We start from the raw sequence: 14240 nt of genomic DNA, 5'->3' as shown, positions 1-14240 counted from the left end.
GAGCTCTCAAAGGATGGGAACTGCTTACCCAGCTTCTGTTTGCCTTCTCTTTGCGAAACAAAAACTACACAGGTAGGTGCTGCTGTTTCCAGAAGACCAGATACAGAGGGACGGTGATCATCAGGTGAAGAGGTAAGCTGTGTTTGCTTTCTGCTTATGTTCAGCATCTCTCCTTAGTACCTCATTTCCCGGGCACGTGGAGATGCTTCTTTGCAGACAGGGCTAGTGGTGGATGTATCAAAAATCTCATCTAGCTTTGCCAGGCTCAGTGTTCCCCAAACATTTGTTTTACATCCTAAGACAGCTCTAAAGGGTGCCTGTCTTTGGGGAAGCTCCCAGGCCACACCTGTACATCCCAGGGTCTTGTTGCAACCTTTCACTGTGGATGCATGCACAGTCACTTGCTCCCCAGACAGGGGACCCCATTCATGTCCTGTTTCTGTAACGGAGAGGCACTGCCTTGCTTCCCCCTTGTCTCACATCCTCTTAGTCATGCTCTCTCCTGGCCAAGCATCTCAGTTGAGATGCTTGTTGGGCTCCCTGGCTGTCCCACAGCACCGGGGACACCTCATTCACAGCTGGAAAGTCTGAGGGGCACCTCTGGGGAGGCTCTATGGGTGACTGCAGTTTGTATCAGATGTCCCACTCTCCTCTCCATGGAAAGTTAGGAAAAAATGCCTTCACGTCTGCCCTAATAAATGCGGTTATTGTTACAGCTAAAGAAATATTTCTTAATGGTCTGCTGCAGTCCTTGGTGTGAATCATCCATGAAGGAAGGGAGTATGATACAGACAAGCCCCTGGGTGACACATCTACTGCTAGGGCTGCCCAGCCACCGGGATGCACTGCTGCCAGCAAGGAGCGGTGGGGAAAGGGGGCTGCCCCCCTGCACAGCTCCTGCACCCTCCCGGGGGTATTCTCCCCTCATACCCCAGCTGGGCGATGTCAAATGCAGGGATGCAAAAGACACCCGGAGAAAGCTCTCTCTGACTTTGGGCTGGTTTACAGCTTTTTGCTAATAAAGCAGGTGGCAGGAGGGATTTTTCCTGCTTCTGTGCATTTTCCTCACCACACCACCCCCCCGAACCATGCCCTTGCTTTTTCCCTTTACTGAAAGGGGAAGAAAATCCCAAACCAGCAAAAATTGTCTGTTTCCAAGCCTCAGTTCTGGAGTGTTTGTCAGTTTTACCCATGAGAAAAATCTAAACATTCCTTTTAAATTCCAGTTTGCCCAGGAGAAACACAGTTTTAAACAGAGCCTGGTGAAGAGCTGTCTTGCCCAGAAGACAGGGACCAACAGGGATTTTTCAGCAGTGCCCAACACCTTGTGTTTAGGCGTGTTGCCTTGTCTCTCTCCATGCCTGTGCATGGAGACCTTGTCAGGTGTTTGGGCCAAAGTCGGCCCTGATATGCTGAACCCATTTTGTCTTCCATTTCTGGTTATATTTATCCTCCTTTTTTCAGTCTCGATTTTTATGCTTCCATTACAAGGAAGGTCAAAAATGCCTCTGCCTGCGGGCCTGCTTTGTTAAACTTCAGATGTTCTCCAGATGTTCAGCGAGGGGGTTTATGTAACAATGACAGAATTTGGGCCACATTTCTCTGTTTTCCTCTGTCTAAATTCTCCTCATTTGAGGCAATGCTGATTCACAGCCCTTCATGGCAAGGTGATGGCTGGGGAAGAAGGGGATTGCTGAGGCCACTTCACCAATGTGGTAGGACTCCTAGAACACGTACCCTACAAGCAATGCAAAAAACTAACAACGCAACAGGCTGGGACAGTACTGTGGGACTGCAATCCTAAAGGACAGAGCAAAAAGTGATGTAAGAGAGGTAAACTGGTAAGCGAGAGATAAATATCCTGCCCAGTTAGCTCTTGTAAATGAGAACATAAGACTGCTTGCACTTGGGAAGCCCCAAGAGGCTCAGCTACACCTGCCCTCTGGCACTGTTTATCTGTCCAGACCTACCCAGCTTTGTGGCTACAGCTCTGGAGCAGGGCTGCAGATTAGTTGGTTGCCCTGGTCATTGTTTCTCCATGGACATCAAGTATGGCACGAGGTGTACCCGTACAGCCCTGAGGTCCAAGTCATTTCCCTGCACTGTGGTCAGCGCTTGCTCCCACCACCGATGGGAAGGCATGGTAAAATCATGAACGCTACCTCCGCACCCCTGGGCAGCCCCATTCCCTAGAGGCGTTGGTCTCTTCTCCCATATGACTAGTGACAGGACAAGAGGAAATGGCCTCAAGTTACGCCAGGGGAGGTTCAGGCTGGAAAATAGGAAAAAATTCTTTACTGAGAGAGTGGTGAAGCATTGGAAGAGGCTGCCCAGGGAGGTGGTGGAGTCACCATCACTGGAGGTGTTCAAGGAATGTGTGGACGAGGCACTGTGGGACATGGTTTAATGGGCATGGTCGTGTTAGTTGATTGTTGGACTTGATGATCTTACAGGTCTTTTCCAACCTTAGTGATTCTGTGAGGCAGTGCCCTGGACAGCACAGGACTGCTGGAGACCACAGGACTGTCAGGGCAACTCTTCCCCCAGCTTGCAGCCCTGTAGCTCAGCCAAATTGCTGTTGACGATGACCTCAAGCTGTAATACAATAACTAGCTGCTCTAGGATGATTTTGAATTGTGTTTTCAAAATTATTTAAGAACTTTTCCTGTGCCTGTGATTTTCCCAAGGAGCAGAGGTCCATTGTCTGGCTTCTCCTAGCTGTAACAGCAGAATAACGGATTGTTCAAATGCCTCTCGCTATCCTGGGGTTTGGGGTTTGTTTTAACTCTATTATTCCCAAATGTGTTTTAGTTTAAGCTTTGCATTATTTTGTCCAATTGCATGGATCTCTCCCTTAAAAGAAACCATATTGTATAAGGAGAAGGAATCATGGTGCACATAAGCTTGTGGGCAAACAGCAGAGGAAAAACTGTAACCCATTAAGAAATACGGGGTTGACACACAGAAGTAATTCTGAGCAAACTCAAGACCATGGAGGAAGACCACCCCCTCACCCCCAACACACACTGTCGTCATCATCATACTTTGCCAGGAAAAGGATTTGAGAAGCTGATGGCCTCCCAAAGCGTTGCACAGGACAGGGGAGCACCACCACCAAAGCATGGTGCAGCTCTGGGAGACATGTATATAATAATTTTAGGTTTTGCTAATTCCTATCAATAATTAAGTCATTTAGATTATAGGTACCTGTATAATAACTGGACTAAATAAGTTGTTGTATTCTGGTTAGGCTAAGACGTTAATTAGACAAACAATGAATTTTTCATCTACACTTAACAGTGCCTTCTTTGGTTGTCCATAGCTAAACCCACACAAAACAAGCATACTCTGCCACGGTCTTTCCCCTCAAAATGTTTCCTCACTGTCTGTCAGGAGATCGGGCTGGGTCCACAGTGTCTGCTTTCCATGCTTTTCTGCAGAAAGCATATGTTGCATCAGCCCAATTCCTGGGTTGCCCCTGGCAGGCTGTGGCAGAGCTCCTGGGACCTGCGGCAGCAGAGAGCTCTGGAGGACATATGGCAGGAGGGAAGCCGCAGTCAGGTGGCCCAGCAGTTGCCTCACCAAGAAGTTGAGAGAACTGTTGATATACTTCTGAACCGAGCAATCAATGCCGTTTAATTTCTATTTTTTTTGTTTTTCTCATTTCGTTTAAATAATTTCTTACACACGTGGTCAACCCTGTCAGACATGGAACCTACAGAGGTGCTCACAGGAGCACCCTGAGACATTGACACGGCCTTTTCAGTGAGGATTGGGAGTGCGTGGAGTGACTTATCCCCATGAAATATCACTGCAGCCCTTCCACCTGCCCACCATCTCAGCAGAACAGCGCTCCTGGTCCCATCCATTGCTGCAGACACCCGCAGGAAACACTTCTCAGCTTTGTCATCCTTGTGAAAATGTTAGAGTTTAACGTCCAAACCGCTGAACCACATGAAAACGCAGCTGGGGTATCTCTTCTTGATGGTAATATATTAAAAGGGAAAACAGAACGAAATAGCAGAAGCTGGAGGCAATGCAGGCGCATCCTACCCCTTACATCATGCTTCTGGAGAAAATTTTTTTGTTCTTTTTTCTTCACTTTTGGTTATGGCACTTTGTTCTGGGTGACTCCAAAGGTCTTGGGGAGACAAACTATTTCTTGAAATTAGATGAGTTTTCTAGTGGGGAAAAATCATGCAAGAAACTTTGGGGGCCATCTATTTTTACAATGTCATCTGATTTGACTGCACAAAGCATATGCTGTAGCAGTCCTGGTACAGCTACGGACTTAAGCCTCTGTCTGAAAAATTTTATTTCCCCCACAAGCTTTTGGCCACGTAAAAGATGTTGCTTTATGGAATTTAGGTTTCTTTAGTCACTGAAGCACCGAGAAATAAGGCATGAAGAGGTCATTAAGCCCGTTTTCTACCTCAAAGGTATGTTTTACTCCACAGGCTGCATATTAGTTTACCTGTCAGATGGGTGTTTGTCCAGTCTTAAAAAGCTCCATGGAGGCTTTACATTGTCTGCAGACAGTCTGTTTTAGTGCAAATCACTGCTGCTATTTACAGTGCTGCAAACAATGGAGCTGGTGCTGCTTCTGGAGAACACGTCCTAGTGTCCAGCCTAAGTACCTCTTGCTGCCGTTAAGCCTGTTACTTCTTGTCACCTCCATTGTGGACACAGAGATCATGTTCCTCCTTCCCTTACAGAGTCATTTATCAGCCGAGGCCTCTTATTTGTGTTTTCTTTTTTCTCTCATGACCTGAACACCTGGTTCCTGTTCATGGTGCCAGAAGCCTGTGGGAGCATTTGAAGGTAAGGCTATGGCAAAAAGTCCAGAGGCCTGTTCCTAGCCATGGCACCTATGGAGAAGGTCCTCGTAGAAGACATGTTCATCATAGCAGCAATCTGGAAAAAATTCTCCAAACTGGTAAGGGATCTGATGGCAGTGGGAGTCCCATTACTCCTTTGTCCTGGGTCTGTTTGGGGTTGTTTTCATATGTTATTGAACAGTCTGCATGGACAACCTTTCTTTTCTGGTTGGCCCATGGGTTGGTTACACAACGATTATTTAATTTTGAGACCTCTACCTATCCTAAAGGTATTGTAGGGACAGGGCAAAGCCTTTCTGAGCCCCCGTGGTTAATAACCCAAACTAGACTTCTGGTAAGAGAACCTTGAGACATTTGTTTTGCACAGTTGTCCTAAAGACTAGGAAGGGATTAAGGCACAAATTGTCTGTATACAGGCGACTTTGAAACAACCTTTGTGGAAGGCAACCTCTGTTTTACGTGTGGATCAGCAGAACATGCTCAGAGTTAGCTGTCTTCAGTAACAATCAGCCAGCACCAAATAATTTTTGAAGCTGAAATTTGAAATTTGACCTCTTATCCTGGAAAATATGGGCCTCGGAGAGCTCTCAGTCACAGAGCCGAGGCCAGGAGATGCTTGACAAAAGGAAATAAATAGCATCCTTCTACAGAATGAAACTGAGTAGGAGAGACAGCCTGCCAGACCTTGCAGTACCCACATGCCTCAGATGTGCGCTGCGATGTGCAGGCAAGTCTGGCTGCTGCAGCAGCACACAGGGATGGTGGAGCCCAGAAGCTGAGGATCGAAAGCCATCAGTGGACCTTGTGCTTCCTGAATCACTCAGTTTCAAAAGGGACAGCCTGATGCTTCAGCTTTGCAATGACCTGTGCCTCCCAATGCTCCCTCTCCCGCCCATCGGGGCAGGGTCTCCTGCTGGGGCTGCGTCCCACGGGGGAAGGACCACAGGCTGCTACAGCATGGAGCATCACTGCCAATGGCCCCAAAAGCTTCTGCAAAGCGGACAAATCCTGCATAAAATGGAATAAAACATAAAAGTCTACAACAGTTTTTACATCAGCATGGGAGAACGCCCAAAGCCTCACAGAAATTTCAGGCACTAACTGGGACTTGCCCTTCCTAAGCATGCCAATTTGTACTCTGACCCCTCAGGGAGATGTGAAATGAAATACCAAAGCAGACTTACGTGTTTCATAGACTGGCTGGGACAGGCATTGGCAGCTACCTACCTGGGCCTCATCCAACATCTCTGGTGGGAGGGCAAAGCCCCCCGTCTTATCAAACCCTATCTTTTAGCTCCCTCCCTGGAAGAGCCTGCCCTGTCTCGGGGTGATCCCAGGATCATCCCTGCTACCGCTTCATTTTTTCTTTCGCTGAGGATGCTTCCTGTTGGCTGTCGGACTGAAAATCACTCAAAGTAGGTAGTTTTGTTGTTAATCTCTCCTTGCCCTTTGCATGGGGGGGTAATGGCTTTTTGATGTTCTTCCAGCTTTCCGTAAACAAGCTTTTCTTGTGTTAGGACTGGGGGATTAACTCCTACTGGCATATTAAACCTCAGACACTGCTGTAAGCCAGAAGGGGATTTCTGCAATGTTACAAATGCATCTCTTGCAGTCAGACTGAACCAAATCAGACATTGGATGCCTAGCCCCACACTGCATAACCTCGTACCGCGTTCAAGGCATATCCAGCGCAAGCACTGGCTAGCCCTGGCAGCAGGAGGTCCTTGCCCATGGAGGTCAGCCAGCAGTTTCAAGACACGTCTTGCAATAGATACTGCAGGCAAGCAAGGAGCCTGCAGCCCCCTTTGCCTGTGCTGCTACTGCCCTGGTCCTGGCGTGAGACAGCTGATGGGGAGAGGCAGTGGAAGGACAGACTGCAGACAGTGTGGGTCTGGAGCACCCCATTTTGAAATCAGGCTTTTCTACATGGCACAAGTCTGGTGCAATGTGATCCTAAAGATCCTAAACATTATCCTAAGGTTGCCCCTAAAGTTTTTCTCTGAATCTCTTTTCTTCTGCCCCAACAGCCAAATCCCATAACCCTCAGCTAGCATTTTTCATGGCTTAAGAGAAAGCAAATAGGGCAGGAATAAGCGTGTAAGGTCGGCACCTAGATCCCACAGTTTTTCACTGCTCTGAAAGCACGGAGAAAAGGCATAACTGTCAGACCCTGGCTGGTGTTTCTTTCCTGGCTCAGTTCTAGAAAGCAGTTCAAACCTTCATAAACATGGATATTAGCTCGAAGTGCTTGTCTATAGCTTCTGAAATCCCTGAAAATCCCTCTCTTGCCCTAAAAGAATCCAAACCCTCAGGAGAAGCAAAGCGTTCACTCCTTCGTCTGAGTCGTGCTTATTTCTACATAAATGGGAAATTCAGCCTGGAGTGTTTCTGAGGGCTCTGGATTTCTGATAGTACTTCTGGTGATAAAATTATCCCTGCGTATAAAATTATGTCTTGGTTAATGTGAGAGCTAAACACAGTTACATACAGTATTTTCCACGGGACCTGAAGTACTTGAGATTTTTCAAAGGCAGCTTGTAAAACCAGCGTGTTGCTTTTCTAGGGCAAGCCTGTCCTGGATAAAGCTCAGGCCATGAGCAGCAGACTGCAGTTTTTTCTGGCTCCAAGAGCCTAGCGTGGAAGTGTTGGGCACGTACTTAACAAGACGCAGCCGAGGGCGGCTGGATGAGTCCCATCTGGAGCTCCGCAGCTCCTTTGAAAAGTGTGTCAAAAGGGGTCTGGCATGCAGGGGAAATGAGAACATGTGGCAGATTACTGCACTTGAAACCAGCCGTCCCAACAGCAGCCCGGCATGCGACCTAAACACCGCCCCTGGGGCGCAGCGGGGTCCTGCTGAAAGTGTCATTTACTACCTTGCAAAGCAAGGCAGGAGCATAGATATCCCTCTGCAACATCCCTGGGTCTCATAGGCCCCATCCCATGGGAAGACCCATGCTGGGTGTTGTAAGACCAAGTGCTTCCCATGGTGCAGGAGGAGGGCTGCATGCGAAGATGGCAATATTGCTCTAGGGCCACATGTGCTTCAAGCTTGTGCAATCTGGCCAGGGGTCTCAGGGTCCCCACAGTTTCCAGCTTCAGTTGATGTCTCATCATCTAGCCCATGCTGTCCCCTTTGCTATGCGAGCTGACTGTCTTGCTGGCTCATTGGCAAGCAGATGGGCGCTGGGAATTCAGTGCTATCAAACCCAAATTGAGTGGCTCCACTCTTCATAGTCACCAGGGGATTTGGGATTTCCTGCAAATTCAGGGTCCCTTGGGTTCACATTGTTGTATGTTTTATGCAGGGCCTGGGAACCCCTCATGCATGTGGCAAGAGATGGCCAAGAAATACTCTGCTGGTAGATGTTGCATGACTGAATGGTGAGTCAACCGCGGCGTTCTTTATGCAGGATACAGGCATGCCACATCCCAGCTGTCTCATCCAGCTGAGGACAGGCTGCTGTGTGGGCATTCTGATAGACTCAGTCTGGCTGCTAGATAGGTACAACTCAAGCATCGCAGGCAGAAAGTGTGCTATCTGGGAAGATTTTCTGTATCCTCTTTGGTGTAGGGAAGGGAATCCACACAAGCAGGCAAGTTGGTGTGAGAAACTATAACACAGCAGTGTCTGGCCTGCATAGCGGAGATATATATGACTGCGTCATATCTGTATGGGGTCAGGGAGGCGTTGCACAATATAAACACTTCTGCTTTGAAATGAGAGGATCAGTTTCTGACTGTCTTGGGCCTGGTCTACAGGTAATGCCGGAAGATACTTTAAACAAGGTGGTTAACAAAGATGTTTGTATAATATTTGTTGTTTGTGATGTCTGGTGGGTTATTAGGTAAAGAGAAGAGCTAGAAAAATATTTGGGGAGCTATTTTGTTGGCAGGGTGTTGCAAAACAAAGACATTAAGAGTTTGCCCAAGACCAAAACTGTAGCAGATATGGGAACTGAACCTCTCTCCCTTGACTCCCCTGTGCAAAAGATTCTGTGAAAACCATCCTGAGTGCACAGGGGACACAATGCAAAGGCAGTGATGTGCAAAAAAGTCAAGCTCCTGTTCAGCCACACTTCTGGCATAATGTTTTCTGCTCTCTCTCCAATGTGCATGGAGCATGGGAGCACCCTACTGAGGTGCCTATACTGGCTGAACCCTGTACATCACTGCCAGGCCAGATGCCTTCTTTCATAAGCCTTTTTGAGGGGTAGTCATTGCCTATAGCTTGAGCTATCTTCAGTGAAGACACCTTTGTCTAAGATTATCATTTAGGACCTCTTCACAGCAGGGACAAGAAATAAGCATGTCTGGAGTAAAATTAACCTGAACCCTATCAGACAGGTCAGAGGGTGACAAGCTGGTCCCTACAAGTCCCATTTCTCTCCACTGGTTATAAAGGGGGTCATGGTGACTGTTTCAGAAGTGCATGGCTAGTTACGATCCCAAGAGTAGACACTATCCTTCAGCTCTTTTACAGTGTCACCGTGTATTATTGTGCAATTTGTCATAAGCTCAGATAGTTGAATCAAGCCTGCGACCACTGTGTCTCCAGTTTTTTTACAGTCCATTGATTTTGATAGCCAAATTAGAAGCATGTGTTCACTGTGCAGTTGCTAAATTGGAACTGAAGTACTCAGTTGACCCACAAACACTGTTTTCTCATTGCACTTAAATGAATGATTGCTTGTTAGCCACTGGAAAGAACATATGTGCTGCATTGGTAAAAATAGATTTATCACTTTGGACATTTTATCCAGGAAACTTGCATCAAAACAGTCAAAAAGGTCTCTTTTATTCTATTAAAACATTTGAAATGTAGTCTTATATGTTCAATAATCTTCAGTGAATAGGAACCTGATAGTTTTTACAGATAAGTTAGGACAAATTTAGTAAGCAAGTGATTTTAATAGGATGTTGTAAGGAATTGACTGCTGAATTGAAAATAATTTTTCTATCTGAATATTTTTTTTCATCTTCGTTCTCAACCTGGATGGTTTCTACCAGAATTAGGTCTATGTCATGAAGCAGATACCCATTCTGGCTTTAAAGTTGCCCAACGTGGTGTGACGAGATCTGTAATTGAATGTGAGCCAGCAATGCGCCCTTGCAGCCAAGAAGGCCGACAGCATCATGGGCTGCAATAGGAGGAATGCTGCTGGGCAGGTGAAGGGAGGTGATCCTTCCCCTCTGCTCAGTACTGGAGTGCTGTGTCCAGTGTTGGACTCCCCAGGACAAGAGAGAGATGGACATACTGGAGAAGGTCCAATGAAGGGCCATCAAGATGATGAACAGATTGGAGCATCCCTCATACAGGAAGAGGCTGTGAGAGTTGAGACTGTCTAGACTGGAGAAGTCTCAGGAGATCTTATCCATGTGTATAAATACCTACTGGGAAGTAATGAAGAAGTGGTGCCCAGTGACAGGACAAGAGGTAACGAGCATCAACTGAAACACATGAAATTCCACCTCAACACAAGGAAACACTCTTTTTACTGTGAGGGTGGTTACACAGTGGAACCCGTTGCCCAGAGATGTTGTGTGGTCCCCATCTGTGGAGATACTCAAAACCCAGCTGGACACTGTCCTGGGCAGCCTGCTCTGGCTGACCCTGCTTGAACCGGGGTGTTGGACTGGATGATCTGCAGAGGTACCTGCCAGCCTCGACCATTCACCTGTGATTCTGCTGGTTCCCATTTCACCAGAGGCAACAGCAAGTCATCTGCTCTGCCTCCCCGCAGGTCCCTGGGCTAATCAGGGTTTCAGAGGAAAGCATTCTGCAATCCCAAGGCATTACATGAGACAGAGGAAAATTAAAGAGGGATCTTCTCCCCTCTTTACTGCATCACCCAGTCTCAGAAGGGCCTCAGAAAGTGGGGAGTAAGGTTCATAAACTGATTTCTTATCTCAGGGTAATCCTGCTGGATTTGGGATCATCTCTGCTGCAGAGCACCCCGAGCCAGGCTTGCTAGCTCCCAGTGTCTTTGTGTTTCTGGTCACCAAGCTCTAGCTGGGGACGGTGGAGGAGTGGTGGGGGGAGCTGCATGGTTTTTGTCTGTGCGAAAGAGCAGCAGCTTACAGAAAGTACAGTATCTTGTGCTGATTTTGCTGCTTAGTCATACTGCAGTAACTGTAACTTGGCAGCTGGTCTTACCCCCTTCCTTTGCAAATGTTTCCATTTATGGCTGGGATTTTTATTTCCGTTTGCCTCCAATCGCCACACAGATGGAAAGTCTCCAAAGTGGGAGGCCATAGGTTTACATCGGGAGAAACCAGCTGTGTGTATTCATACCTTGCATTTCAAGCATCTCTTACAGGAGCACACCACTCAGGATGCTCAAGGGATTCATTAGGGATCATTTTGGCCAAAAGCGGGTGCTGTGCCTATCTGGTGGCAGGAGTACAGATGTCATTGCGGTTGTCAATATTTTCCTTGCCCAGGGCTCAGATATGCTGTAAAGGAGAAAGTTGCAGCCATTTGACCTGGTTGTCCCTGCTAGCAGCTGGGTACCACCCCTGGTCCTGGCAGGGGCACCGGAGAAGGGGCTGCCGTGTGAGCAGGCGGTGCTGGAGACCCTCAAAGCTGTGCCCGTGCCACAGGCTGGGAAGCTACAGCTTTGGGAAGAGGAGACATGGCTCCCGAATGCTCCTTGCTAGCCTCCAGGAAGAGAGGATCTGGTTACAGAAAGACACAGCATGTGGGATCCAGGTTTCCCCCATGCATTACAGACGTGCAGGTTTATGACACAGTGTGCTCCAGCAAGCCTATGGAAAAAGGCATTCCCAGCTTATGAAGAGCTTTAGGGCAGATAAAGCAAAGTCGTGACCTGAGCTGGAAAAGGGATGTGCCTGCTGAGAGCTTATGGTAGTGGCTGTGGCTGGAGCCTCTGGGAGAATGGCACTAGGATGCAGCATGGACCCCATCTTGCTCTCACACCTTGTTTGGCTTGCCAGTTCCCCATCTCCTGCTCACATGGATAACGTGGAGCAGCGGGCTGAGAACAACTGAGAAAAAAAAAATATTTTCCTCACCCAGGGCACTGGATTGGAAAAATAACTGATCTTTCATTTAAGGCCAGATTTCAGCAAGGCACTGAAAGCCCCATGTTTTTTGCTCTCACTCCACGTACTTTTGTGGAAATTAAGTGCATACCTCAGTGAAACCTGGACTGACGGGCCAGAGGTGCTGCAGGTGAAGTGGGGCTCCCCTCCCACCCCCCAGCAAGGCAGAAAAGGTGCAAAGACTGGAGCACTGACCTGGCAGCTGCCTCTTCATCAGGTTACAGATAACCTCTCCATGTCTGAATTATTTCCTTTCAAACTTTTGGCTGGGTTCTGGGTATTCTGTAGAAACACATGATTTCTGGAGAAACTTTTTGAAAACAGAGCATTGATTTTTCCAGCCAAAAAAGCCTAATCTTTGCCAGAGCTGATTCCTCCACAATCAACGCATTCAGCTCCTATGAACAGGGAGCCACCGTGGGAAGAACAAACGTGTTGTTATTGCCCGGCCCTGCTGATGAAGTCCTGTCTACAGCTCTTGGCTTTCTGGCCTGTGTTATGAAAAGGCTTCAAGAAAAGAAGATGGGAGCCATTTAAAACCATCATGTTATGTTGTAGCATCCCTTACCCCATGGCTCAGGGTGCAGAGAGTATGTGTGTTACCCCATTCTCAAGAGCTCGAGTCCTAGCCAGTCCTTTCTTGGCCCGGGCAGGGAGAAGAATGGGAGAGAATTGTGGGGTTAGGGGACACCCCACAGCACTCTTCCCAGGTGGGAAGGTAATTGGGCAGACCTAGGATGGGACCTGCTCCAAGCCCCTGCCCCGGTCGCCCTGGAGTTGGGACCATCACTACGTGCACGATCCAGAGGCACCAGCCCAGGAGCTGCAGGGAAACGGGGAGATGCTCCTGCAGTGGCTATGATGCTGCTGGGACACTGGAGCTGGTGGGATGCAGCTGATGGCTCATGAGAACAGGCTGCTGGGGCCCATGGTGTCCTGTGCAGGGGAGAAAGTCTTCATGCAGGACTAAGTGGAGGGATATGTGGAGCAGTTGATCGATCCTGCGGTCTCACGGAGGGACGCTGTGTGGAGTCTGCAATAAGTGAATCTTCAAGCGGCTGGCATGTTCTGGGATGTCTGCTCTGCACAGGCAAGGGGTGGAGTTTATTACAGCGTAAACTCTGTATCCTGCTCCGTAGGGACAAGGGGTGGAGATTGTCACATATATGTGTTTAAACTTGTAACCCTCTTAATTTTGGTATTTCGTAGGAAGAGAGGGTTTGTTTTACTGAGCGCATGGACACAGTGTTATCATGTTCATCCGATTTGCCTGGGAGGAAGGGTAGAGTTTGTAGCACCTGTATGTTAAGGCTGTGATGATGTTAAAAGTGTTTGTAATGAATGTATATTCAAATGACGGCTCTTAAATACACGTTCCCCTGAAATGTGGACTTTGGGCTGCATGAAAGCAGCTCCTGGTTCTGGAAACACGCTTTCCCTGAAAGCAGGACTTTTAAGTCATCATGATGCTATTGAAACTGGGGCTGGTGCTGCTCATGGGTCTCAGCAGCGAAGAGGTAGCAAACCCAGGCTGTAATCTTTGTTGGCATTTCTGGTTCGGGTCCTCTCCGGTGTGCTCCATACCAGCCAGTGCCAATCCCTGCTCTCGCCGCTGGCGGGCAGGGAGCCCACATGGGTTTTCTCTGGCGGCTGCAGCATTTACAACCAAGGCTGCAGAGGGGCAAATGTAGCCCTGGCACCTCCGGTGCTCCCACACCTCTTCCCAAAGATTTCAACAGCAAAGCCTTGCACCGGAGGCAAGCTTGTTGTTTGCTCGCAGAGAAGAAACAAGACAGAGGCTTTGCCAAAACCAACTGCTGCCCACTGTCTCCTGTTGCCAGATGCTGCCAGCCTCCAGTCCTCCCCCAAGGAGATGTCTGTCCACTGCCGGCCGAGCTGCGGTCTCTCGATGGGATCCATGTGTTCTTGATGAGAGGCCTGGAGAACTTAATTGTCCCTGGTCTGGGGTTTTCTATCAAGCACTTCTACAGCCTTCAATTATCTGGATTCCCCAGAAGGGATGTGGGAGGCTGATTTCCCCACAGGGTTTTCAGCGGGTCCTGCAAGTCCTTCTTTCCCCATTTCCCTTTTCCAGCACCCTTCAACATTTCTCACCATGCTTATCCTTGTGCCTCCCTGAGGGTGGGCTACGCTGATCATATCTTGATCACAGATGCACCTTTGATTTTTTCATGTCTGACAGAGATGTGCTAAGCAGACAGAACATCAATCCTGCCTTTGCGAGGCAGTGAGGTGTGTAAACACGTGCAGGCTGCTTTTCAGGGTGCTCATGTTTGCCTGGTCTCATACACGGTTCAGATCTTAAGTCTTGAAGCTTCT

Source organism: Gavia stellata, chromosome 8 (genome assembly GCF_030936135.1).
Source record: "Gavia stellata isolate bGavSte3 chromosome 8, bGavSte3.hap2, whole genome shotgun sequence".
NCBI lineage: Eukaryota > Metazoa > Chordata > Aves > Gaviiformes > Gaviidae > Gavia > Gavia stellata.
This window is presented reverse-complemented; position numbering follows the sequence as displayed.